The sequence below is a fragment of the Columba livia genome, chromosome 14 (assembly GCF_036013475.1).
Source record: "Columba livia isolate bColLiv1 breed racing homer chromosome 14, bColLiv1.pat.W.v2, whole genome shotgun sequence".
Classification (NCBI taxonomy): Eukaryota; Metazoa; Chordata; class Aves; order Columbiformes; family Columbidae; genus Columba; species Columba livia.
Window position 1 is genome coordinate 1,674,582 of NC_088615.1, and position 26,478 is coordinate 1,701,059.

Here is a 26,478-nt window from a genome sequence, read left to right on the forward strand (position 1 = left end):
TTGGAAAAATTAACAATGTTTTACTAATGCTACTAATAAGAATAGAGAAAATAATACAAAATATACAAAACCAATCTTGAAAGTCTCAGCAACTGCAGAGCCGGCACCCAAAGTCCTGGACTGGACTCTGCAGCCAACCGGAGCTGGATTCAGTCTCTCACTAGGCCTCAGTTCGCAGGGATGACTAGCAAGGTCCTCTCCTAATGTCGGCCATAAGCAGAAGGGAAAAGGGACGAGATCCTTGTGATCTCCCACTTTTATATGAAGTATTCACGTGAATGGAATGTTATACAAGGTCAGCTTCTTGGTCACCAGTTTCTCGTTGCCCCTCTCGAGAGATGTGAATCTGTCCTTATCAATAGGTTTACATTCCATTACTATGTTTACCAGAACATGTGTCTGGTTCTCCAGGAAAATGCAGTTAATATGAAGGCTTTAGCTGACAGGCAAATTTACTAAAAGAGAAACTTGTTTTTAACAAAACCCGAACACTCATCTTTAATCAGCAACTGGCTTCCAAGAGATCTAAGGTCTTGTAGCAAGTCTCCTGTTCTCCCACACCTCACAGCCACAGAAATACAGCTGTCGGTGGCTCTTGCCTCACTTGTACGATGTTTCTCTGGTGCACAGAAATGCAGCAGCATAAAGCTCCCAGGTGAAACCATCTGTATCATCTTCAAAAGCAGAGGTGGAACCCAGCCGCACTTTACATGGCATTTCTGCCTAAGTCTTTCACGCTAGCTATGGCTTTCTATGCACTGAAGTGCTGGCTTAATATTTGCTTTACCAAACTGAAATAAAACAAACAGCAACAACAAACGAAAAATCTAAACTTACTGTCTGAGGAAAGCTAAACCATAAATAACAATTTGGATTTCTCAGGAAGCCTCTCAGACAAAACAGTGTAGCTGCAGAAAATTACAGCGCAAAGGATCCCCTGCCCTCTATGGGAAGCCCCTCTGAAGGGACTTTTAATACACATTATTACTAGAATAAGCCACAGTGGATAATTCCTCCTTTCTTATCAAAGCATACAGGAGCCAAGGGCAATTGGCACAGAAAGGTTAGAAAGAGTAGAAAGAGGCATTTGGTGTCTTAGAAGTTCTTTCATTGCTTGCATGATGCTCCCATTCACACAGGGGCAGACATCACCTGGGCTTGACCCCCATCCTGAGCCTTGCAAGAGGAGAAATACCCACAGGAGAAGTGTCGAACAGGTGCGGTGAGGGAAAGAGAGGAAAATACAGCAATATAGAAGGGGTGGGGAGAAAAAGGTCCTCTTAGAGCCAGTAGAGTTTGGCTTCTGTCTATGAATGAAAACAAAAAGAAGAAACAGTTTCATGTTGTCTTAAAATGCAACACTTAATGTGCCAGAAACACATCTGTGCAGGCAGCTCCACCAGTGACGTTTTCTGTGCTTTCCTCTCCTTTTCAGTAATTCTCTTCAGTCATTTTGATTCACACCAATCAGCAGTAGCCCACAGCATGGAAATTATTACTTTCTGAAGGTAAAATGGAATTAAACCCAGGAATTACTACAGCAGTTTCAAGCCACGTGTGATTCAAACAACAAGATACAAAGCTCCTTGGATGTGTTTCTAAACCCCAGATCAAGAGTTACTAAAACCCAGATGCCTGCCTTTATTTCTCAATGCAGTGTCCCAGTAAATCAGCTTGGGGTCTCACCTCTAATCCCAGGACACCAGCAAACCAGTACATGCCCACCATCAGGACTGTGCTCCTAATTTCTCTCAACCACTTCTGTCCTGAAGTAATAAGCAACAGAAATTTGAAATAATAACAGAATACCTGGTACACAGAGGAGCTGATGAGCTGCAGGCTCCAGCCTGGCTCTGCTGGAGACCCTGCTCAGCCCACAGTCCAGGCTTTGTAGAGCCAGCCCTGCCATCCCAGGAGCCCTGGCTTCAGAGAAACAGACCTGCTGGCTCCTTCCTTCCTCCCTGTGCTAAATCACATCGCTGCAGAGCCCTGGCTCGTGGCAGGATGCTGCTACTGGGACATGACCCGGGCTAAACTGCCCCGTGGAAAACCCAGAGCCTGGCAATGCTGAACTGAAGAGCCTCAGCTACTGCTTACAAAATTCAAATGGAAACAAAACCCACTCACAAGGTAAGCAGCAACACATTGGAGCAACCAGAACCCAGCTGCACACAAAACTGCATTACAGCAGCTCTGCTTCCTATTTCCTTTTTCTTACAGCTCCGACAATAATAGCTGCAAAGGGCAGGGCTTCTGGGGACAAACACTTGTAATCCGGCAGCTGAGGCTGCTGCAGCGGGGCCAGCTGAGCACACTCAGCAGCCACGTCCCTGTTTCCAGCCTGACCTTTCCTGCTGATTTCTCACCTGGTTCACCATCAGGGTGCAGAAGCTGCTTGGTGAGAGCGGCTTTGCTGCCAGCAACACCTGGCAGTGGGTACAGGGATGCCCAGGGTGGGGAGGGACAGGACTGGCTTGGTAAATCAGCATTGGGACCTAAACCCGCTCCTTTCTGGTAGTGCCTGATGGAGAGTCTATTGGAAACAACCAAATCCTTATTGATTTTTTATATTGAAGCTGTACCAAGGCTTCTGGCCAAAACCAGCACTGAATTGTTGGTTTCTGAGCACATATGAGGCGTGTTTGATCTAACAGCCCGGGGGAGGGAAAGCACAAGCACCACAGGAGCAAGAATTGTCATCCAGACCTGGGGTGCACTATGGTTCCAAAACAGCAGCACCATCCATGGTGGAAAATGAGGCCCCAGGGCTCTGGGGTGGAACTAGTACTAATTAAATACCCAAAAAGCCACAAGCGTGCAGAAGCAGCAGCATAGTGATGAGATGATGGGATACAGGTAACTCCAGTCTGATTCACTGTGGATATCTGAGCAATTTTCTAACGGTCTGAGAATCACAAATTTTACAGGGTGTCTGAGATACAAGTTGGTGTATGTTTTAATTTAATATTAAAGGACAGGGAAGGGGCACAAGATCTGATACAAGAGGAAGGTGGCAGAATGGGTCTGGCTAAAAAGGGAGAAGTTTGGTGTAGGTAAAAGGAGAGGGTTAGAGAGATAGTTCCATGGCCAGAACCTGGCAGATAGCATGATGTAAATATCTTACTCTAGCTTGTATTGCTTGTAGTTGCAAGAGAGGAAAAATATTGTGGAAAGAATGATAAATGCCCATTTGAAGACAAAATGTGATAGGAATATCAAAGTTTTAATTTATAATAGCTAAAGTATGTCTTGGTTCAAGGCTCTGAAATCCTTGGCAAGCGGCTGGTGAAAAGGGCCTGAAGCTGGTGAACGAAGCAGTGTTAGAAAATGGGAACTGAAGCAATATCCACTGATGGGAAAAGAGAAGTGGCCGGGATACTTCTCAGCTGGTTTCACACGCAGGCGCCTCCTTTCACGCACACTCACTCCTGCTCTACAAAGAGTGGGAAAGGAGAGGTCCGAGCCAGGTGTCAGAGGAAACACCATCGTGCAGGGATGGATTCATGGGATGCTTCTTGTTTAAGATGCCATTTTCCCTCTCATGCAAAAACTGCAATAGGGAGAGAAGTGTCTCAGTTGCAAAGACCGGCTTACTGCTGCCAGGCTGGACTTGTTTGCTACTCAGGGGAGAAAATACTAAAACCAAAAGGATCTGCTACTTGTGCTAGAGTCTTAAGGACTATTTTGGTGTAGTAAATGACTGTGTAATGATAGAAGCAAGAGCAAAGAGCACTGCAGGTCCCAGTGACAAATCAGCACCAAACTCCCATCCAGCAGCACAGCGCCCTGGTGGGGTACCCAGCGCCCACCTAAAGCACCAGGAGCTGCGCTGGCATGTGGATGTGTATTGGGTCTGCCCATGAGGGTCACTGGGCACCCCCAGAACAATGTCACCCCCGACTCGTGCCTGCAGGGACAGCACCCACCAGCGCAGCAGCTTGTGAGTGGGGACACATGCGCTTGTTATGGTTATAGCATCTGCATCACCTCCCTCAAAACATGCCCTTGTGTGGGTTTCTTTCAGAATAGCCAAGTACACAGGATGGTCTGTGTTTCTGCTTTCTTATATTTACATACAAACACAAAGATATCCCGGCACCACGACACTCAACCCCATGCAACGAGCCTGCAGAGAACAGCGCTGGCTGTACAAGGAGAGCCTGGGCTTGGTTTAATTTCTAACATAACTCTGCCAAACAGGGACTCCCCACTCCTTCCCCTTATATTTACACCATTTAAAGACAGATACGGAGACGCTGTTTTATTGCATTTCTTTGGCACGAATGTATGACTCGTATTCTCATGTATCAGTTGCTTCATCTCAACCTGTTTTGGATTTTGGCAATGAAGTTTAATGAGGTTAAAGTAAAACCTCTCAAAGATTAAGAAGGAAAACGTATTTTATATTTTGAAAATAAAGGGTTTAAAGAGCAATTGCACAGGCAGTGAGAAAGCAAAGTGCTGTTCTAGGGTTTCTTGTTTCAGATGGGTCTCACATCACTTGTAGCTGATGGGGGTCTTGGGGCTTCCACCCAGAGAAGCCTCTGGGCTCGGGGCCTCTCTGAGCTTCTTATCTTCTATCAAAGAGAAATCTGGTGTCTCCGTGACCACTAGATAATGCAGAATTTCTAGGGTAAAGGAGGAAGCCAGCATGGCTAGAGATGCAGGGGGGTGCCATTAAATCCCAGCGGAAGGCGTTGGGTTTGTGCGGCCCCGGGGGGGAGTCTGGGGGCTCTAAGTGCGACCCCAACACAGCTCCTGTGCTGTGTCCCCATCTGAAAACGCATCACCAGGGTGACGCAATTTACCGCCGTTTTTCACAATCTCTTATCAGAGTCATTTAGAAACAGCAGCAGGGGCTGGTGGAGCCCGTGCGATGCCTGAACTTGCTCTCACCTCAAGAGCAGCCTGGGAAATATTAACCACAAACTTGAAGTGAATATACCCAAAGCCACAGTGCTTTTTTATACATTTTTTAGCTCATCATCCATGATACTTTATAAAAGCATTTATAATACTGCAGAAAAGAAGAACTGAAATTTCCAGAGGTGCATTTTATGCAGTATGAAATATGGTCTCCTCCAGTTTCCTATCTTAAATTTGTCTTTTGCTGCATTCCAATAGAATATTCAGCTTGAAAAGAGCTGTATAATGGCATAGATGAACAAATACGTTACATGTACAAAGGAGAAATGAATCCTGCCAACATCTTTGGGGAAATTCAAATTTGAACCGAAATAGGTGTATTCAAATATTTTTTTCCCAAAACCTGTTTTCTTTAAACTCTTATTTAACACCTTTAATTTAATTTTCAGTGAAGCAGAGCTTACTTGCTAAATAATATCTGATTAGTGTATAGTACTATATTTTAGGCTGAGAAATCTATATGTAGTTGCACAGTCAGCTAAGTGAGGACCCAACGTCTCCTTGGAGATAAAACCAGTTTCAAACTTGCTTCAAAACATCTGACAGCCCCAGAATACCAGATTATTAAGATACAATATGCACCCACATTCCACCACATCCCCACATGTCTGTGGGAATACGAGGTCTACATTTCTGACACATTCAAAAACCCAGTTTCTAATGAACCAGGTGGTTCCAGAAAGGCAAAGAGACCCCATCCCAAAGAAAGGGATTAAAGTGGGATCAATTAGTTCAGCACAGGTTGGTCTTTATTCTTTGTTAGGCAGAGGAAGGCCTTGCTGGGGGCTTCTGGTTTTGAGTGTTTGTTCACCGAAATCCAGGCAACAGTCTTGGTAGGGTTAGAGTCTGAACATCAGTGATGGCAAATCAAGCAGTAACAGACGTGTGAGCAGGGTCAGGCCCCTGACAGTGAGACGATGTAAGGTGGGAACCATCCTTCATCCCCATTAGAACACGGACGAGTGCCGAGGCGGTCGCCTGATTCCATCAAATTGAATCTTCTCTGGAAGTGACTAAAACCACAGACCCAGCACACTCGCGTTCCCACAGCTCTCGCACGGAGCGGGCACGGGCCGTGTTCTGCCTGCAGGATGCACAAGAAACGCCAAAATTCAGCTCTTCATCGTTACTGGTTGCAAAGCACATGGCTGCAAACCTGAGTTCAGGTTCAGGACTAACCGGAACGTCTTCCTTCCGCTTTTCCTTGTGGTTCCATTGTCACATTGGACACTCAAGCGGTGTTGGACGGCGAGAGCTTTCCCTTGGAGCTGCTGGCTGTGCAGACATCAGTTGCTCCACCAGAACCCTCCTCCGCATCCCCACTTCCACGGGGAACGTCTCCCCCTTGCCTGCAGCCCGTGCCTCCTCTGGGTATAAACCACGGCTCATGCGCTGTAAGGAAAGGGACAACGTTAACACATCGAACATTACTGTATTTCTAGTTCAGCTGATACAAAGCTGGGATTGACTTGTGCGTCCACCTGGGAAACAGCTGCGGTTGTACCCTGGGTTTCCAGGGCTTCAGAGCGCATTTAGGTTGAATTTCCCTGTCCAACAGTGGTGGCTGGTGGTGGTTCTACTTGTCTGTGTAGCTGGTGGGAAGGGACATAAACTGGCATGGCTCTCAGGGCTCCTGTCACCCGCCCCAGCAGCACCGGCTGCTGGCAAGGAAAAGCGCACGAGCACACAGGGATCACTCGGTTACATCACGAAACAAGACGAAATTAAATACTTTAATGTGCTGGTCTCGAATAACTGAAACAGATGTTGAAATCTGAGTTTGTTTGGAACTCGCCCATCACAGCACTTTTGTCTCAGGAAATGTGATTTAGATCAAAAGGGAATTTCCCACAAGTACATTTGAATGTTGCATAAATCACCCCTTATAAATATAAAACCCAAATAAAAGATTTCAGTTGCATTTGTTAAAAAGGCAACCTAACAAAACATGCACAACTCCCCTCTCAAGCAAACCAACCAACTGAAAAAGAACAGTTTTGTTGAAATGAGCTGAAATAGTTCATTTTGGTGCTAAGGAGCGCCATGCTGGCCCTGAGCAGGGCTCAGCGGGAACCCTTCTTATGCCGTATATTGAAAGGGAGACTGAAAAACCTGAAAATTCAGATTTTCAGCCTCATACCTGAAAAATTCTTTTATCTATGTTACCGCCCAGTAGCACACTCATCAGGCGAGATAAGGAGAAAGGCTCAAGACCAACAGTTATGTAATACAGCTAATATTATTCAATTGACTCACAGTAATGATGTCAAAATTTCCTGTGAAGATTGTGTTTCGTTTGCTATTTTTTTTTCCAAAGTTCGTGCAAATATCTTTAGGGCTCATCTAAAAACAAGCCAATAAATGCAAGCTGGCCCTCAAATGCGTGAGATGCTGAAACACGTGGATTCCTCGGGGCAGAACGCGGTCTCGCCGTGAGATGCGGCATCACCTTCCTCCCATCCCCCTGCTCCTCACGCTTCAGCAGAAGCCACAGCTCTCGAACTGCTCACCACCCCGCAGCCCGCTTTTTGCAGCTATTTTCGGCACCGCCGCTGTACGGTGGCCAAGTTCACAGACATATTCATGTGATTTTTTCATAACTTCCTCCAAGTAGGTCTATTTTTTTTTTCCTGTACTAAACCCAACATTTTTGCTCTTCCCAGGTCAACCAAAAGGCCTCTGGTCTTGGCGTTGTGCCTATCTGCCCAGCTCAGCCCCAGCGCTTCTTGTGAGCGGTGCCAGCTCCCAGGGCTGGGAGTGGAGGACCTGACTTAGTTAACAAAGAGCCCATCAGACTCAGCCTCCTCGGAGCCCAAAGGACAAGGATCTGGGTGCTTCCCATGGAAGGCAGTTTTCAGGCAGCTGCCTGCTGGGAAGCTCCACACTTTGGGATTGAAGGCAATACTATTTTTCTTCCATTTTTATGGCCATTGCTGAACCTGCATCAGGTTTCCTGTTCTGCTGGAGACTTCACTGATCCCAGGCATGTGCCCAGGCTCCGAGCTGCTGCCCTGATGAAAGCAGAGTGGAAGGTGGAGGAGATGCCACCGGCGGGTGTTGGTGCACAAACAGATGCAGATGCAGGCTCGGGACTTGTGCCAACAGCATCCTGCAAAGTGCATTAAGCTCCATTTGCTGATAGCCTGACAGATCTCCAACTTGAACCCCAAGGTACACAGGGTCCATGCAAGAGCCTCAGGTGTATATGAAATGGCCTCAAGTTGCGCCAGGGGAGGCTGAGGTTGCATCTTGGGGACAATTTCTTCCTGGAAAGGGCTGTGGGGCATTGGAACAGGCTGCCCAAGGCAGCGGTGGAGTCACCATCCCTGGAGGGGCTGAAAAGATGCATAGATGAGGTTCCTAGGGATGTGGCTCAGTGGTGGACTTGATTTTAAACATCTTTTCCAACCTACATCATTCTATGATGAAGCAAGTACTGATATTACACTTATATATGCTGGTTTACAACAGCAGAGGATTGATCTCTAATTCTCTGCTCCCATACGTTAATTAAAGGCCAAGTGCAGGTGTGGTGCAGGTTGGAGGTGCCCGGCACGGCTGAACTCGGGCTCTGAAAACAGCTCCAGGTCCCACCGAGCAGCTGCTCCTGGGGGATTTACCCACATGCTGATTGACCCCACAGCGTCCAGAGTGGCCCCGAGCTCCGGCCAGGCCTGCGGCTCCCTGCCCTGGAGAGCTCACCATGTCGTTCAAGTTCAGAGGTTATTAATGAAACATATAAGGGGAGGGCACAGGGAGAGCATTTTTGTAGGACAGAAGCAACCAGGCTCCTCCAGACCGGTGTAACTCCAACTGTGCAGCTCACAATACTGAGGGTAGTCAGGAGATAAAAAGTAGTTTGATAAAGAACTGGAGCATCACCAGCTGGGTAAGAGCCCTGCAGAGCTGGGGTACCTGCGCTTCACCGCCGGCTCCCCGAGAGATGTGCTGGGCAGAGCGAGGGCAGCCCTGCCAATGCCCTCCCAGCTCCACAGGGCTCAGCCTCAATATTTAGGTATATTGTTGAAGTTTGGCCACTGAAGCTGCTGGCCCAGGCTCAGCCCTGGGTGACCTCCCGCTGTCCCCAGCAGCTCTGACACCCGAGAAATACCTGAGTCAGCCTCACGCGTGATAAACCATTGACTCATATTTTCAGTTTCTTTTGGTTTTAATCAGAATGCATCTGTTGCAAATTCACGCGATGTCACGCTCCCCCACAACCCCCTCTAAGATTATGCATTATCTGGAGCAAACCCCATTCTCTTCCCTTATTACCTAATTACCTTAAAATGTTTATTGCAGCATTTCTCAATAGCAAATGCAATTCCTAAGGTCATGTTTTCTGAAAGAGACCAGACACCCAGTGAGGACACAGATGTTGATCAGGGTGAACTAAAGCCATCGCCCTCGGCCCTGGCAGACCGAGCAGGGACACGGCCCTGCGGGTCTGAAGGTGCAGAAGAAAGTGACAGACAATTCAAAGACAATTACACAGGAACAATTAATCAGAAACAGGAAAGAGCTCGCATCAAGGAGTTAACCACAGGAACGTGCCTTCGGCACTGCCCACCAGGGTTACAAATGCCAGCAGGTGAGTCAGAAACCCAGCGCCTTGCTGGAAGCCTCAACCAGCTTCATGGCATTTTCTTCTCTATTTCTAGTACGTTGTCACACGGGCCCGATTCCAGCAAGTCACAGAAGGTGCCCAAGTAGGTGCCACTTCTGCAGGCTGTAGGAGGCGATGGGCGACAGCTCATTCTGTGATGCTGTTTGACTTATCTAATGATCACCTTGATCGAGCCTTGATTCATCCTGGCAATCAAATTAAAGCAACAGGACAAACTCAAGAGTATGGAAACATCCAGGCTGCCTGAATATTTAGCGAAGTAACACCCAATAATTTCATTCACCAAAACCATGTGAGTGAAGAACACACCGAGGTCATGGGGGAGCTGCTCTGCATCAACAGGAAGCACGATGCAACGCTTAAAGCCAACGATTAGGATTAGGAAACCTGCCGCTATTTGTTTTTCCTCTCTATTCTGTACTTTCATCATCTATAAAACAGAAATACTGGCAATTTTTCCTAGCAGATGTGCATTCTAAACCTCTTCTCTGATGTATGGGATGGGAAAAGATGCTCCACAAGGCAGCTGGAAGGGTTTTTACAGGGTTAAAATAGTCAGACTAAAATAAAAATATATTCTATAAATAAGTCTAGGAAATATTGGCTGCAACACAACTCCAAAAGCAAAGTTCAGGCCAGATTTCTTTCATAGTCATAACTGAAACAAATATATCTCCATTAGCAACTGATTCGGCTGTAGAGCAGGATTAATGTAGCAAGTTAGTTTGAGTTTTTGATGAGTGCGTTTTACAATACCTGGACCCCAGAGCAGGTTTCTGTGAGCACAGTGCAGCAGCGGGGGTCCTGATTGCTGCAGGGCTGCCATACCGGGCACGCAGCGCTCTGCCCGCTTCGCTGTGCAAGCACGAGGACGGGCACGAACTCCTGCCAATCTGCCTTTCTTTTTCTTTTTAGCAGAAATCGGAGGTTTTTTACGAACCATTTTGCTTGCAGCCATTATTCGCTTTCCAAGGAAGTTCCCTCAGCAACGTCTTTCATTTTCAGTGGGCTAAACGCTGTTGCAGCTTTCTGTAAGAGAGTTAAACCTGTTTTGTTTTGCAGGTTTTCCGGCAAGCGGGTACGTACTTGTACCCCGCTTGGGGATTAGTCGCTTTCTTTATCCAGACCAGCCTAAACCGCCCCCCATCAGCCTGTTTGGTGCTTGGCTCTGCACGTTTCTGCTGCTTCACCCTGACTTACGGGAAGCAATATTGAAAATCCTGATGATTCAGGGTTCGCTCAGCACATCGTAACTTCTTATTCACGGTGCGCTGACCCTTAACCTGGTGATACGCGGCACCACCCGCCTGGCAGGTTTGCAGTCACTGTGGACACCCCTGAGCATCACAGCTGGGTCTGCTCCTCCAAAGCACATGGTTTAATCCCAGGGTGTCTAATTGGGGCTAATTCAGGCTCCCCCAGGTTTCCGCAGTGTCACCGGGGGGCTCTGCCAACGTGCCGTGGTACGGGCACACATTAATACCTCCAGATCTCAGCACACTGAGCTGTTTCTCATCCACTTATTGCCACAATTGTGGTGCCTTCTGATTTATACTGAAGCTATCCAGGTGCTTTACCAGGGATAATGACTGAATCATGGGAGCAGGAATCAATGACCCTGCAATGGTAGCCCCAGGTCCATCACCTCACCTGCTCTCTGTGCTTTACATTTGACTTGCTAATCACCATTGAAACCAACACACAATTCTGCTTCATGGGGTTTTTTTTACCCCTTCTTTCTTTAGCAGGGTATTTCCTCCAAGACCATAATAACAAGGAGAGCAAGCTGCTGCTAACACGGACTCGGTCCTCAGGGCTGACTCCTCGCTCAAATCAAATCTGTTCTCAGAAACAGCAGCGTCAGGAGGAAACCAGACACACTCACAAATGTGTCCAAATCAAATATGTCAACATTACAAGCCCTAACAAACAAAACTCCCTCTGGCGCTGCCATCCGTCCCGCTGAAGGCCATAGTACAGTCGTGCTCTCGCGCTCACCTTCACGGGCCCCTGTGTGGGGCTTCTCCGTGTCCCAGCTCTGTGACTTCAGTTCAAAAACAAAAGGGAAAAAAGTGCTAACCACCGTGGATTACTTTATTTTCCTTTTTCCCATCATGTTTCCAAGGCGAAAGAGCAGACGTCATCAGGCAGGTTTGCTGCCTATAATAGAGAAAAATCCTGTTATTGAACACTTACACAAGCTTTTTAGTCCCTTGCTCCATGTATGCTCATTTGAAACAAAGGAGAGCAGACAAGATAAATTATGGGGAAAGATATACTTCAACAAAGGGACATACATTTCTTATTGTAAAACTGTCTCGATTCTGTTTATATTGGCTGGGACAGCATCCTCCGCTCTCCTCAAACGCACCAAACAAAACTGAGCTCATGACATGGTGCCCGTGATCAAGGTCACAGGCCTGGTTTTGCTGGAGCACGTAGATGAATGTTGTACCCAGGGAGGAACTCAACACTTCATTTAAACCGGGCCTAGTTTCAATAATTCAAATAATTTGCTTAACAGGAGGAAGAGCACTTGGGAATGCTTTTCTCTCAAAAGAAATGAGGAAAGCTGGAAAGCTCGTGCGTCCTCCTGAGTGCTTCATTGGGAGGAAGCTGCAGGATAAGCTGCAGTGCTGCTGAGTTCAACAGCAAAGCTCCTCTCCACCCGGGTGAAACTGGGATTTTGCTCCATCTCCCCTGGGCTGCACCCGAGTAGGAGGGAGGGCAGTTTAATGAGAGAAAGGATGGCTCATCACTCAGACTCATCTGAAAACAAAACAAACAATAAACCAAACCAACCAAACAAAACGTCATTTCTCAGCTGACAAAGTTACCTGGGGCATCAGTGCCTTAAAATAGCAGCTGTGACTCTAGCAGGGCAAACAGCAGCCGCTCCCTGCGCCTGCTGCACACAAGGGATGCGGCCGCAGCGCACGGGCAATGTCTCTCTAAACAAGGAAACCAGGACTTGCAGATTGGGTTGTTGACACAAGGAAATCTGCTTTGGCTCGTAAGTCAATAGTTTGCTTAATACAGAAGAAAACAAAGTGGATTAGAACGGAGCAGTGCTGGAGATAAGGCCGAGCAGCTCGGCTGGGAGAGGGAACGGGTGATGGGGTTTGCACCACGGCTGGTGGCAAGGCAAAACACGCAAACACGAGTCCTCCCTCCTCGCTCCCCCGTGTCACCGCGTGTGCCAGCTGGAGAGGGACGGCCGGGGCTGGCGGGGAGGAGAGAGGGAACGGCTCTTCTGCAGGCGATTCCAGCAAAAAGGGTTTGTGAAACACTCTAATAGGTCTTGGCACCAGGCAGAGGTGGCTGGTTTTTCTCAAGGTGAGTTTGCATGAATCACACAAGGAAACCCAACTGTATAAAAGCGGCAAAGCTGAAACGACTGCGGAGACGGCGGCTTTTTCAGAGGTGGGGATGTGGGCTCCTGCTCCCAGACCCACATTCGGTTCGGAGCAGCGGGGCCGCCCCATGCTGAGACTTTGCAGAAGACCAAGGAGGGACCAAAGAGCTCGTTGTTTCTGCTGGGTGAGACTGCCCTGGTTTAGATGACAGCCATGCCACTGCTGACCCTCCTCTGCAAGACAAGAGCAAGGGACACTTGCTCTGTTCTCCCCAATAGACTTGGGTCATGAGGAACAGCAAGCAAATACAGATGATTTGAGTCATCTCCAGTGATCCATAATTCAGGGGGAAAAAACCAGCTTTCTTTCATTGATGTATGCAGCAGAAAAGACAAGCAGAAATAAAAAAGCCACAGGGAATCCCACAGAAGTTTCTTATAGTGCACTGTACTTCATCTATCTGAACTAATAAAACCAGCTACAGCTGCAGGGTCTATATTCACACAGCTGGATATGACACCAACAGTCAGTGCAAGGAAATATCTCATCAGCACTATCAGAATAGCCTGCACTTTATTCAGACCATCTTTTAGCCTTCTGTATAATCCAGACAGGCACCCAGGAGCCTAAAGCAGCTCCCACAGCCTGCCTGCACGTGTTACCTGTGCCCGCAATGCTGTCTCCCCAGCATGAGCTGCATTTATTTGCACCATGTCCTCGATCAGAATCAAAGCTCTTTCAGAGACAGGTCTTCCAGACCACCCTCATGTGCTGAGGGACCTCCCATATTTATGCTTGTTATTGCTGGCTTGGCACACACTACACTTTTATTAACCACAATACTTGTTCAGCGGAAGGTGATGCAACGGCTGCATGTGAAGTATCAGCTATTTTGTGCAATGCTGTTTATTGTTTCAGAAAAGAGACTTTCAAAATGGAACAGTCACTGCCACATTTACCGAGCTCCTCGAGAAGGCTTTTGGCTGTGACTTTTGTTTCTGAAAGGGAGGCAAAAATATCAGGATGCAAAATTCGTGCGTGTTGGTGAAGCGGCAAAATCAAGCAGCACCGTCCCTGAACCATGACCCTCCTCCTCTGCACCCGCTTGGGTTTTCCTGAGGGCTGAACTCCAAGGGTTGAGTGGATAAGACAATGCTTTGTCTCTATCTAATCTCTGCTGCATTATCTCAACACAAACACATGGTGGTTTCTCCACCGCTCAGCTCTGGGTGCTGGTCCCTCGGCCGGGTCCGCTGCTGTGGGGAGCAGGGGTGGCATCGCCCTCCCCAGGAAAGGATCATGCGGGGAAGCTTTGATCCATGCAAATAATGCATGTGGAATTAAAATATCTGCCTCTTATGTAGCTTGCGATTACCCTTCTCTTATAAGAGGCAGAAGATTAGCTTAGCTTCATCAGTTCCAGCCATCTCCATCATCACCAGCCTCACAGGAGAAGCTGCATCCAGATGTGTTACACCACACACCACAGAGGAAGGACTTAAACCACAACAAAATATATTGATAAAAACCAGATATCGGCGATAAATAGCAACTTATGAATGTGCATTAAAAGCAGCCGGGTAAGATAATAACGAATCACTAGAAGCAAAATTATTCTCCGAGTCTCGCCCTGCAGCGGGGCTGCTCCCCAAAGCCGCGTCCTCGGCGGCAGAACGCGATGCGCGGAGCAGAAAGCGGCGCGGGCAGAGCAGCGCTGGAGCCCGCAGGACAGCTGCCGCTCCGGGGAAATAAATCAAGCCAGCAATGCAACCTTTCCACGGTACGGCCAGCCTGGGAGCCATTAGCTTTTATTGCTCTCTAGAAATCATTAGCTCTACATCCAAAAGTCATTGCAGACAGATGTATGATAAATGGGGACTGATACGACTCTAGGTTCTCCAGATTAAAATTAAGTTTTCAGACTTTTAGTGTACTCCCACTCTCACCCAATAGCTACTTAATAACTCCCAATATATGCAGAAATGCACAATTAGCACGAGCAGGCATGGAGCCACGGCTGCAGGTGCCCGTTGCCTGCAGGACCCACTGGCCGCGCAGTGGGACACCCATTCCTGCAGCATCTCACTGGGGTTTGCTCCAGATGGGCAGGGGTGGCTACAGTCAAATTGATTAAGGCACATTGACATCACATTAAAACCAATTTCACACTTGAGAAAGCAAAGTCAGCCCGGTCCTTACCCATCAGCGGGCATCACTGACTCTGTAACGACCTGAGGGTGCCCAAGCCCACCATGGGTGACTGGTGGGACCCCACAGCCCATGTGCCCGCAGCTTCGAGGCTCAGCGGGATTTGGGTAGGGTGAAACCCCAGACCTGTACATCTTTAACTCAGGTACCACAAGGAACAATTCAATTTTTTAAGCTTGCAGAGATGTTGTGGGACATAGGTGTTACTTATTTCAGTAATCCTGCAAGGGATTTAGGCAGACAGAGTGCAGCATTGTTTTTTAACAGCTATTATGGGAAACTCAGAGAAAAGAACACACAGGCTCACAGTTTGTCACCTCTGGATTGCCACATTTTGCACCCTCCACCACCAGATGAAGCAAAGGCAAAAGCTGGTTCATCTGCTGAGCCGTGTCCAGTGACAGCGGACACCTCGATTGACACAGCGCTGCCCTGCGAGGATCACGGTTAAGACGATCCCTTTCCCGTCAGAGAGCGGCAGAACTGGTTTCGCAGCCCCTGGGTCATGTTTATTTGCTGATGGAAAACAAGGTGCTTGTAAGGGAGAGCAAGCAAGTTTTATTCAGCTTAATCACTGGGTTAATTGATTCTATACCAGACGAACACCATTTCAGTCACATAACTAGCGTAAAATTTCCTTAAACAGGGTTCACTTCCAATAAGAACCTTTCCTCAGCTGCAGGTGACTGTCAGTCCCAGAGCTGCTGAAGGTAAAGAAAAGGAGGAGCTGCCCTGAGGTCCATAAAGTGACACAACGTGTTCCCCTTTCTCCAGGGACACCGTCTCAGCTGGGATTCTTACTTGGGCTCTTAAACTCAGCAGTATAAGGAAGAATTTTGGACATATTTTGCTAAAATAAAGGTTCCAGAAGGCAAAGGGGACTGACTCAAACTCCTCCCAAGCCACTGAACACTTTTACCAGCAGCTTCATTGCCCCTCAGGTGGGGAAACTCCCCCTCTCCCACCTTTCACAGCAAAGGGAACAGCTACAAGGATGAACAGAGGTACAGACTTGATTGGCAAAAAACACAATCCGTATGGGGGCTTAACAGGACATTGCCTATAGAAAATAATCCTATAGCAAATCAGCACAGCCCGTGCTTACTGAAGCTTTCTCAGCTGTTTTCCCAGCCACAGAAAGAGCGCGGGCTCCTCTGTAGCTGTGCGAGAATGGCTGTGCTGGAGGAATGGAGTATATGTTGATGAATAGCAGAGATTACACACTCATTAGCAGAGCAACTTAATGTACTCATTGTGACTTCCGTGCTGCACAACATGAGGTGGGCAGCGAAACAGCAGCTCCAGGAGTTCTGTATCGTGATAAATCAATCTCAAAAGGGTGGCTGGGCCACATTTATGTGAACAGAGTTTCCCTTGCGTGGCCTCAGACACTGACCCAGCGGGAAGACAGAGCAGAGGGAGATCCCACCAAGGCAGGCGATGGCCGGACCTCTGCAAACCACAGCCTGGCCGGTACGAGCACGGTGCTGAACTGGAGTCATTTTTATTAATCTACTGAAGAACGACTGCACAGTGAGAGCGTGTGTGAGCTAGGGAGGGAAGAACCTGCTTTTCCCTTCGTCACCGCAGCGTGCCAGCGAAGGCAAACAGCCAGCGCTCTCCTCTTCATCTCTTCTCTCCTGACATCTCTTCTTCAACCCAATCCACCACACCTGACCTGCTTCTGCTAATAAACCCCCTTCCAGGTTTCCTCCTGTCTCCCAGCTCTGCCTCTATTCCGTGTCCAGCAATTTCTCCACAATGCTCCATAGCACCTATATTAAAAAACCTGGAGCATTTTAAAAAATTACTGCATTGACTTTGTAATTGCTTTTTTAGCTATTGTAGCTGAGCTGGCTCCAGGACGGGGCTGTATTTGGCAGATGTCCGTGGCTGCTGCGAAGCGATAAGCGTGGCTGCCGTGGCAGTTCGCCTTCCCCCGCAGCGGAGATGAGACAGGAAAGGGTGGGATGGGTGTCAGCTCGAGAACAAGCTGTGACAAACACCCGGCAGGAGAACGAAACCCCTGACATGCCAGAGACGCAGAGAAGGTGACCGCAGACCTGTGCCACAGGGGAAAGGAAGCCCCCAGCACACGTTATGGGTCCCAGAGCACACAGATCCAAACCCAGTTGTCTTTCTCTCCAGCCATGCTGCAACCCACACAAAAGCTCTTTGCTGTCACACCGTACACCTGAACTTGACCTCTGGCCTTGGCCATAAACTCAACATGCAGGTGAAAACAGGGGCTCCTTTGCAAGGGTCCCAGAACAACCAGGAGATGCAGTTCCCACAGTCCAGCTCACAGCCAGTGCTGGAGGTTGACTTTGGCCTCCAGAGCAAAGAAAACAAAACCAGAGCAGAAACAAACCAGAAGCACAGCCAGGGTTTCTGAACCACGGGCTGGAGGTTCAGGCCCCAAGGGTAAGAAAGTCATTGTGGGCACAGGCTTGGCCAGGGCTTGGGGCAGGCACTCCCCGGTGCCCATCAGTGCAGCTATTGTGTGCAGCAATCATTGGGATTAAATGAGAACAGAGAAACGTTCTGTTGAGGAAAAGCAACAACTGCAAGCTGCACTTCCAGCGGGCAAGAAGAAAGGACGTGAGGAAAATGAAGTGCAGAGAGGGGCAAAAAGATCGGCAGTGAACCACACGCTCTTCCAAGTGCACAAGGCAAAGGTCTGGCACAAGATTTTGATCACAGACTGGTAAAACTGAACTCAGTGCATTCAGGTCTTCCTGACAGCTGCAGGCGGCAGCTCTGATAGGACCAGCAGCTCTCCATCCTCAACCTGAGATGCTCCTCCAAGACCTCTCAGACCTGCTGCTCTTCTCCCAGGATTTGGAAGCTCCTCAGAGTACCCAAGTACCCCAGAAGCAGCAAGTGTTGGGGTCTCCTCGCTGACACCCTCCTCCAAACCCTTCCTCCAGATGCAGACGTAGAGGCTACCACGAAGTGTCAGATGGTGGTGGGTGTCTCTAGGTCTGAGAACACACGGTCTGCATGACCACGGTGCTTCCCTGGTGGCACTTTGAGCATCTTCCAGCCTCTCCACCCCTGAACCTCACCCCAGAAATCTCCACATGCTCATGCTCCACATTGTCACACTCACCCCCTGCTACTCCCCTTGATGTTTCTACACGAGCAACCAGCACCTGCAAGGAGAGCCTGAGGGTCTGCCGGGGCAGAGCATGTTCTCTGGGGGATGCTGGGGTGGGACAAGACCTGCTCTGCTCTGCAGCTGTTTTAACCTGCACCTCGCTTCAGGCACCCAGAGAATCCTTTCCACTGGAGCCAGCTCCAGCAACCACACTGGGGAGGGAAGGAGAAGGCAGGACGGACGAGCGCATTGCACGGCACTTGTTGCCGTTGCCTTTTGAGCAGTTTCAATCTCAGCCATTGCTGTCGACACCCAAGAGTTTGCTGTCAGGGCAGCACAAGGGAAGCAGCACTGAGGTGCTCGCTTGTATCTTCTCTGGGTGGCAGCACAGATTCTGGGACACCAGGATGGCCCCAGCAGTGACCACCAGCACATGCAATGACTTGGAGAGACAGTCTACAGAGCAAGGCCATCCAAGCAGAAAGACGGAGCCCAGCAAGGGATGCAGGACCCGTGTTGCCACCCAGGAGCACCCTGAGGCTCCCACGCCACCTGCCCCTGAGCAGCTCCTCCCGCCAGCACCCAGGGCCACCCGCACTTCTGGCGGGTGCCACTGCCCTCTGCAGTCCCCAGAGGAACCAGCAGCTCGTCACTGCGCAGCCAGGATGTCCCTCCGGTGTCCTCTCCCACCAGCCTCACCCGCCTGGGCTTGCCTGTGAAGTCCCAGCCCAGGAGATCATTCATCTGAAGAAACACACAGACCCAGTGGGAGCACTGGGAATGGCGCTGGGAAGGTCCCTGAGCCCCATCCTGTGCATCGTCCCAACTGGGAACTCCCCAGCTGAGCTGCAGTTCTCACAGAAGTCTCTGAGGAACAACCGAAAGCCTGAGCAGAGGGCACATCACCCACACTAATTCCTCCACCTGTGCCCGTTCGCAGGGGACCTGCCCTCTGACCACCAGTCCCCAGCACTCAGTTAAACGTGTCCCACACACCTGAGAGCGGAGCTGAGGCCACACCGCTGCCTTTGGTCACATCGCCTGGGACATGCCCGGCTCGCCGCAGATGTCTCAGTCTAAACCAGCTACTTCAGGTTCCCTTTATAGCCAGCAGAGGCTCAGTCAGTGCAGCGTAACACACACGGTTTGAGCTGAAAGTGGAAGTTGAAGCAGTTGAGACAGAGAGCAGCACCAGGAGGGGACACACCACAGAGGACACCAGCTTTGGCAGCTGTGTAAGGTCCTTGTTGAAGCTTTCCAGACTGCTGAGACCTGGCTGGGTCAGGAAACGGCAGTGACAGCTCAGAGGAGCCAGAACTACTTCAGCCCTGCACAGAGATGCATCGTGCCAGGGTCAGGGAGTGGGTGAGCCAGCATGTCACCTCCGGAGTCCCTGGGCTGGCTGCTGAGGGAGGGACAGCAGCTGGGAGCTCCCAGGGGATGGGGACCCACCGCCAGTGTGGGCTTTGCCCCCTTTCCAGCCACTGGGATCATGATGTCCCAGCCAAAAGCATCCCTTGGGTCCTCTGATGCTTTAGGGAGTGTGGTATTGGGGAGATACCAGATAGCTGCCTGAATCGCTCTGGGTTGCCCACAAGCCTTGCCCAGTCCTGCAATGGGGGACGCTGCCCCCGTGCAGGCTGCCAGCCAGGACGGACCTTGATCTGAGCACGTGGCCAAGTTTCAAATAAACATTTCCACTTTGAAAGGTTTTCTTGGTAAGCCAGTCAGGTTACGGCATACAAAATCTACATCTTCATGCAAAAAAGCAGAAAGAGCCTCCTGTTTTATGTGTGCAATAGCACAAGCGCTGAGGGGTATTTGCTTTGTAGCAGCAAACTAATCATAAAACTGCTCTGGTCTGTGGCTTGTTTGCAAAATGGGAAGCAGAAGATAAAGGGCTCTGGCACCTGGGTGCTTTCAACACAGGCCAAACAGAGGCTAAAGCAAGAGCTGCGGTCCCATGCTTGCCCTGTCCCTCGGGGCATCCTCCTGTCCCCACTCACCGCTCCCTCCTGCCTCGTGTCCTGAGTGCAAGTTTGAAAGCTCTGACAATACTGCTGTCATAAACACGATAAGGGTAAGAAAGACAGCAAGGCTGGGCTGGTTCCCAGGAGAGAAGTGGAAGAAGGATGTTCCCTGCTGGAGGTGGAAATTCAGCCAGCCACCACTGCCCCTGATCCCAGCACAGAGCACTCAGCTTCCAGTACTATAAACTGGTGCCCATCTTCAATACCTGACAAGCTGAACAAGAACCTGTGAGCCACATTCATCCAAGACTTAGTTCTGTTAGAGCTCATGCAGTTTTACCAGTGATTAATTTGTATCTTTAGGTACAGAATCATAATGGGCTCAGGTGCTCTGGGAGCAACGTGTTGATGGAAAAACAGGACTGTGGTTATGAGCTCAGATTCTGAACACCGAGATCCCCCAAGACACATCGTTCCAAGACACTCAGGCGACGCAGATGGATCTCCGTTGTCCCCTGCTTCATTCCCTGCGTCCCAGATGGTGCTCACTCGCTCTGGGCTGTTTCTCCACATTGCTCAGGCAATGCGGGGTGTTTGCTCTGTGCTGGGAAAACCCTGCTCTGAGGACAAACCGCAGCCTCTCACCAGCTCTTCTGCCAGAATATTTATCGTGTAATTCCAGGGCTTGGTCTCATGGTCTCACTTCTTCAGCTGAGCCAGAGCAGGGATAATAATGCAGCTATTTTAGCAATCAACCCACAACACTTAATTTTCAGAAGGTGTCAAAAAGCACTTTAAATATCCAAAGCTCAGCTTTCTCTCAGCACTGTGACTGCTCCAAGCACTCAGCACTTCTGAAGACCATCTCCCTGGCTGCTGCTCTTGCTTGGTCCATCGCCACCAGCTGCTCTCTTAGCAGGTCGGGCTCTGGACATGGCTGCTGGTCCCAGAGCTGCCTCCATCCCGGCTCCTGGCTACAACACACCAGCCTGGGACAGGTATGTCAGAACAACCCTCACTCAGCCACCACCTGCAGCCTGTCCGTGACTTCGCAGCCTGTCTGTGACTCCCCTGCAGCCCAGCTGCAGCCGTTTTGGAGCCTGCAGGGTACCTGGGGCCAGGCACATAAACCAGATCAGCACACGCTCTCAGTTTAAAAATAAGCAAACGCGAGCACGTGCTGACAGCCGAGCTGGCGGTGTGAGTGTCCCCTGGGCACAGGCTGCCTTTCCAAACGCGTCCTTGGCTCTGCGGTGAACGGGATCTTCTCCCCAAGGCAGCGCCCGTGTTTTCTCACTCCAGCCGCCCTTTGCAGGGAGCAGACGGGCATTACTTGCACTTCACCCACAGCTGGGCTGGGGAAAGGCAAGTCCTGAGTGCGGCTGAGCTGTCTGATGTGTTGAGAGCTCAAAGGGAGCGAGGGCAGAGATCACAGCTGTCACTAGAGGAACAAACTGAACTTCACCTGCCAAAGGCAAGGGCAAAGCCTGGGACACCTGCGTTTGGCAGTAGCTACTGGTGAGGAGACCCTGTCCACACTGGTCTCCATCCTCAGCAGCGCTTAGTCTAGCCTTAATCCAGCCTCAGCCTCACCCCCTTCTCCGACACTCCTCTCCTCTAGTCCACGTTTATTTCTCACCCTTCTCAGGTTCCTGACCTCGACCTTCCTGCTGCAGCACCATCAGCAGTTTTTACCAGACCCCCAATTAATGCTTGACCTGACATAGAACAGAAGAAAACTAAGCTTCTAGTTCATTATCATTTGTGTGAATTGGCTTATATTTGGGCAACAGATCTTTACAAAAATCTGCTCTCCCTCTGCAAACACAATTCCCTGCTCAGAGCAGAGGGGGAGGCTGGGCGGGCAACACTGCTCCAAGAAAATGTCACCAGAACTACGGCCATCTGAGAGACAAGGGTCAGCCCTCTCCTCCCTCTTGGCGGGAATACAATAAATAAATACAGAAATAAAAGCCAAGATGAGCCGGACATCCAAGATGGAAAACTTTCAGCTCAAATAACTGAAGTTGGCAGAGTTATAAGCAACTGAAAACTTGAAAACAGGAACTTGCAGCGAGATAAACCGAACGACCCAAGCGACGGGCAGCGGTGCCCGGCTCGTCAACAGCCCCTGAAAACCTGTTATCTCTGGGAACACACACACACAAAAGAAAACTCCCCAAATTGTAATTTGAGGTTCAGAGTTTCACAGATGTCAGCTTCAACAGGAGCTCCCAGCAGCCCAAAAATCAGGTCCCTGGGGCACAGGAGCCTGTGGGAACTCCCAGGAGCAGCCGGACAGTGGTGGTGGGAAGTGGGGACAGAGGAGAATTCATCACCCTCTCATATGCTAAATGGGCTGTTATTTTACCCAAACTTGCACCTGCTCATGGCAGAGAAGGAGAGGGCGGAGGAGCCAAGAAGGGAAGCAGAGGCAGCAGCTCCCCAGCACCCCCGATGCAGACAAGCACCTATAGATCCATAGGCGCTGCCTCCCGCCTGGCTCGGTTCCGCTCCCCGGGCACACGCAGCCCCCTCCGAGAACAGCCTGATCATTCGCTCCCCTCCCCGGCACCCAGGGCTCCCCACCTCCCCTGAGCCCGCGGAGGATGCCCGGGGACCGGCAAAAGGAGCCGCTTACCTCTCGCCACCGCGGGGCAGGGGATGCGCCGGTGGGGACGATGCTCCCGGGGAAGGATGCTCCGGGAAGAGGAATGATGCTCCGAGGAGGATGATGCTTCGGGGATAAGATACTCCGGGGGGGAGGATGGTGCTCCGAAGGGGAAGGATGCTCGGGGATGAGGATGCTCCGGGGCCGCGGTGCCAGCCGAGCAGCCCCCGGCCCCGCCGCGGCCCCGCTCCGCTGCGCCACCGCTGCGCTTTCGCTTTCCCTTTCCCTGCGGAGAAGGGGCGGCCCCGGCTACCGGCCGCCCCCGGGGAAAGGGCTGGGAGGGGGGCGGCTTGGCCCCCGCAGCCCGCCGAGCCCGGGAGGGCCCTAGATCGGTGGTCAAAGCAATTTCTCACTTGCGTGTTACAAGGTGAATTTATCACTTCCCGAGCTGCCTAAGCACGATGTTTCCCATGACTTGCAGCCCAGCAGGCAGAGGTACCTTTGCTCTTGAGCAGAAAGACAAGAATCCCTGTAGGTGGGGCAGAGCTGACCCCGCCAGGTGTTCTGTCATTTGGGATTTGAAGTAGAGGCACCTGGGATGCAGGGAGCAACTTCAAGGGAAGAAATAGTCTCGTAAGAGAGGAAAGTTCCTTCTCTGCAATTGCAAGCAGGAGCTATGTGAACTTTGGTAGCTTGGAAAAAGTTGTCAGAGCCACAAGATTTCTGATGGCTAAGGACAATTAATGAAAAAATCAAAAAGAAATCAACTTGGTTCACCCCAGGGTCAAAACACCCTCCAGATGGTCATAATCAAGATGCTTGGAGAAGCCCCAACACAGAATGAGCTTCCCCACACAGCTACAGCTGACGGGAAAAGAGCTGGGGGTACCATGAGCAATTAACAGCCCCCACACATCTCCTCATCCTCCCCCTGTCCTGCTTCAGTCCTCCTGCGTGATCCCGGCCAAGCTGCTGCTATAGGGAACGCTCACTTAGTGACCGTACGCTTTAAAGCTGTGTTCTTCAGGATCTTGATCAGTTCCTCAGAATTCTCAGGCATTTCCTGCTTATCACTTTTACTGTTTACCTTGCCTCGAGGTAAAGCCAATGCAGGAGCCAGCAGCGGGTTTGCAGAGGGCAAAGAGGCAAGTGCTGGAGGTACTGGGCAGAAACCTGTCTCCCTAGAGCTGGGGACCCCGTCCCCAGAGCTGCGCTGGCTCGGCAGAGCGCAGCCTCTGTGTTGTGGGGGGGTTTCCCCTCAGGAGCCCTTGCTTCTGCAAAAGGATTCGCAAAACGCTGCTCACAGGCCCCACGCAGAATGACTCAAAATCTGAGAATCGCCTCAGTGCACGGGCTGCTAGAGGTTTCTTTAATTTTTTTGTGGGGGAGGGGAATAGCAAGGGAAGGTTTGGCCTTGGATCACGGGTGGCAAATCAGGATTGCACAAGAGCTGCTGGCAGCTCCCCAGCCTGTCCCGGCTGATGCTCTTTTGATACAGCCCCTTGTACAAAGGATCCTGAATACAAACAGACCACGGGACACCAGACACGCTGTAAAAAAGCAAAGCCTCACACTAACCGTGTGCCAAATAAATTCTAGGCGACGGTTGTAGAATCTGTCACCACCAGGTTAACTAGAGGAAGAAGGTGGGTGTGTGGTGAAGAAGCAAGACCTCACCCTCCTCAAGTGTTTTATACACTTGCAGAATCAGGATCCTTAATTTGTGGGCAGAAAAACCGAGCCCTGGGAAGTGAGAGGAACTTGCCAAGGAAGCAGCCCCGGAGCCCCCAGCCCCGATCCATCCCCTGCACTACACAGCTCTCCAAGAAGTGCCTCGGGAGGAGTTTATTTGTAGACAGGCAGCCAAGTCTGCAGGTCTGTAAACACTTTACATGAATTCCTGCTGCCCCATTGTCTCATCTTCATACTCCCTTAATGGTTTACTCCATGTCTTTACAAGGAAGTAAGATGATACATTAGAAGAATACGAGCGACCCAGGTTTTAAAGGCCGTTTGTGGAGGCTGGTCCGAACTCAGAGATATTTCTTCCTGAGTTGGGCAGAGGTTTTTACAGATAAACCAGAGCTGTGTGTGCCTTGGGCCAAATACTAATTATTGAGTAAGAAAGACCAGGCAACAACAGGTAGAGTCGCTGAGTTGTTTCATAGAGCTCCTGGTACAGCACACTCAGCTGCCCTTGCCCGTGGTGCTTCTGCCTGTCTACAAGATACAGCTTCACATGGCACGTGTGGGGAAACCCCACGAAACCCAGAGAGGGATCCAGCGACGCTGTCTGCACAGCTCCTTGTCTGGGGCCACGTGCAGACTCCCATATGGTTTTGCTACCAATATTTAAGCAGCGTCTTAAGAGAAACCCCTTGCAATTTTGCAATAAGCTGCCATTTCTAAAGAAGTGTTGAGTTCCTGGTTCTTTGGGTCGCTGACATTTGGAAAATGCTGCAGGAGAACAGGAGCTGCACGAGGACGTTCCAGCAGGTTGTTCTGCTCCAGCACCCACTGCCCACCCGCCTCTTCCACGGGCAGCGCTCACACTGCGAACACCACCTCTCTGCTTAGAAAATACACCTTAGAAATTACGGAAAGAAGTCGTTATATATAATACAAGATTAATCAAGGTAAAGCCTACAAGATCACAAAACATGAAGTAGCTCTGTTACATAAAACACCTTAAAATATGAAGATGGAAAACAAAAGTACTTAATTTTAAAGGTAATTCCAGATATTATTTTATTCCGAATTTTACAAATAACAAGCATTTTTCTATTAAAAAAATAGAGTAAGAATCACTTTAGTTACAGTTAGAAAAATTGACATTCTTAGAAGACATTTCTCTGTCTTTCCATAGACAAGGCTGTGGCCATCACTGGTTTAAAGTACCCCCAGAGGCACTTGTAAGTAAGGCGCTAGGGTGCCTGAGCTGGTTCTGTGTGTTAAGAAAACCATTTACAACTGCCAGGATGAAGGTTCTGTTCTAGCAATGCTGAAGCAGGTATTTATTTGCAGAGCCAGACCCGTCAGCTCCTCACGAGTGTTGGTGCCCGGGGAGCATCAGAAAGAGGAGCCGGTGAGCCCATCGAACGGAGCTGCCTGGCAAGAAATACGGATGGAACTCACGTCAGCCTCAAATTCCAAGAGATCAGCGACACAGTGTTGGCATCACCGTAACTCAAAATGAACGTCCTTGGAGAAGAGCAGGATTTGTACAATGTCGTTATGTGCCCAGTGAGAACGTTCAGTAACGCCCGCCCACAGGCAGGTTTGTGGAGGGCCGTGAAGGGCTTGTGCAATTAAAATAATATAATTAAGTGTTCAAAACGCAATCCCTTGCTTGGCTCGCTGCAGAGCGGTTCCCTGGGCAATGCACCGCCTCCCCGTGCTTGCTTCTTCCAAACGGTACCTCGGAAACAGTGCGAGGCGTTCTCACCTCTTAACAAAAGCAGCGTCAGGAGTCACCCAAAGTCACCTGCTTCTGAACGGAGCACTAAGTGATGAGCATCACGTTTACCATCAGGAGAGCCAGAGAAACTGACAACTACAGACGGGAGCTCGAGCATCCCAAGAAATGACGGTACCTTTTTTGAGTTAATGGTTTTCCACTTGAAAGCCAAGAAACTGAAGCCACAGGATTATATGATGTGCCCAAGCTGATGCCAGAAGTC

At 49.9% G+C, this 26,478-nt stretch overlaps 1 long non-coding RNA gene across 1 annotated transcript; it reads right to left on the minus strand.

Moving 5' to 3' along the window:
- Positions 1 to 24,695, minus strand: LOC110366176 (uncharacterized). The gene is made up of 2 exons (XR_002426321.2): positions 22,829 to 24,695; positions 1 to 6,318 (listed from the first exon to the last, which is right to left on the minus strand). It is a non-coding gene; the product is annotated as an uncharacterized LOC110366176 (long non-coding RNA).
- Positions 24,696 to 26,478: the final 1,783 nt, after the last annotated feature.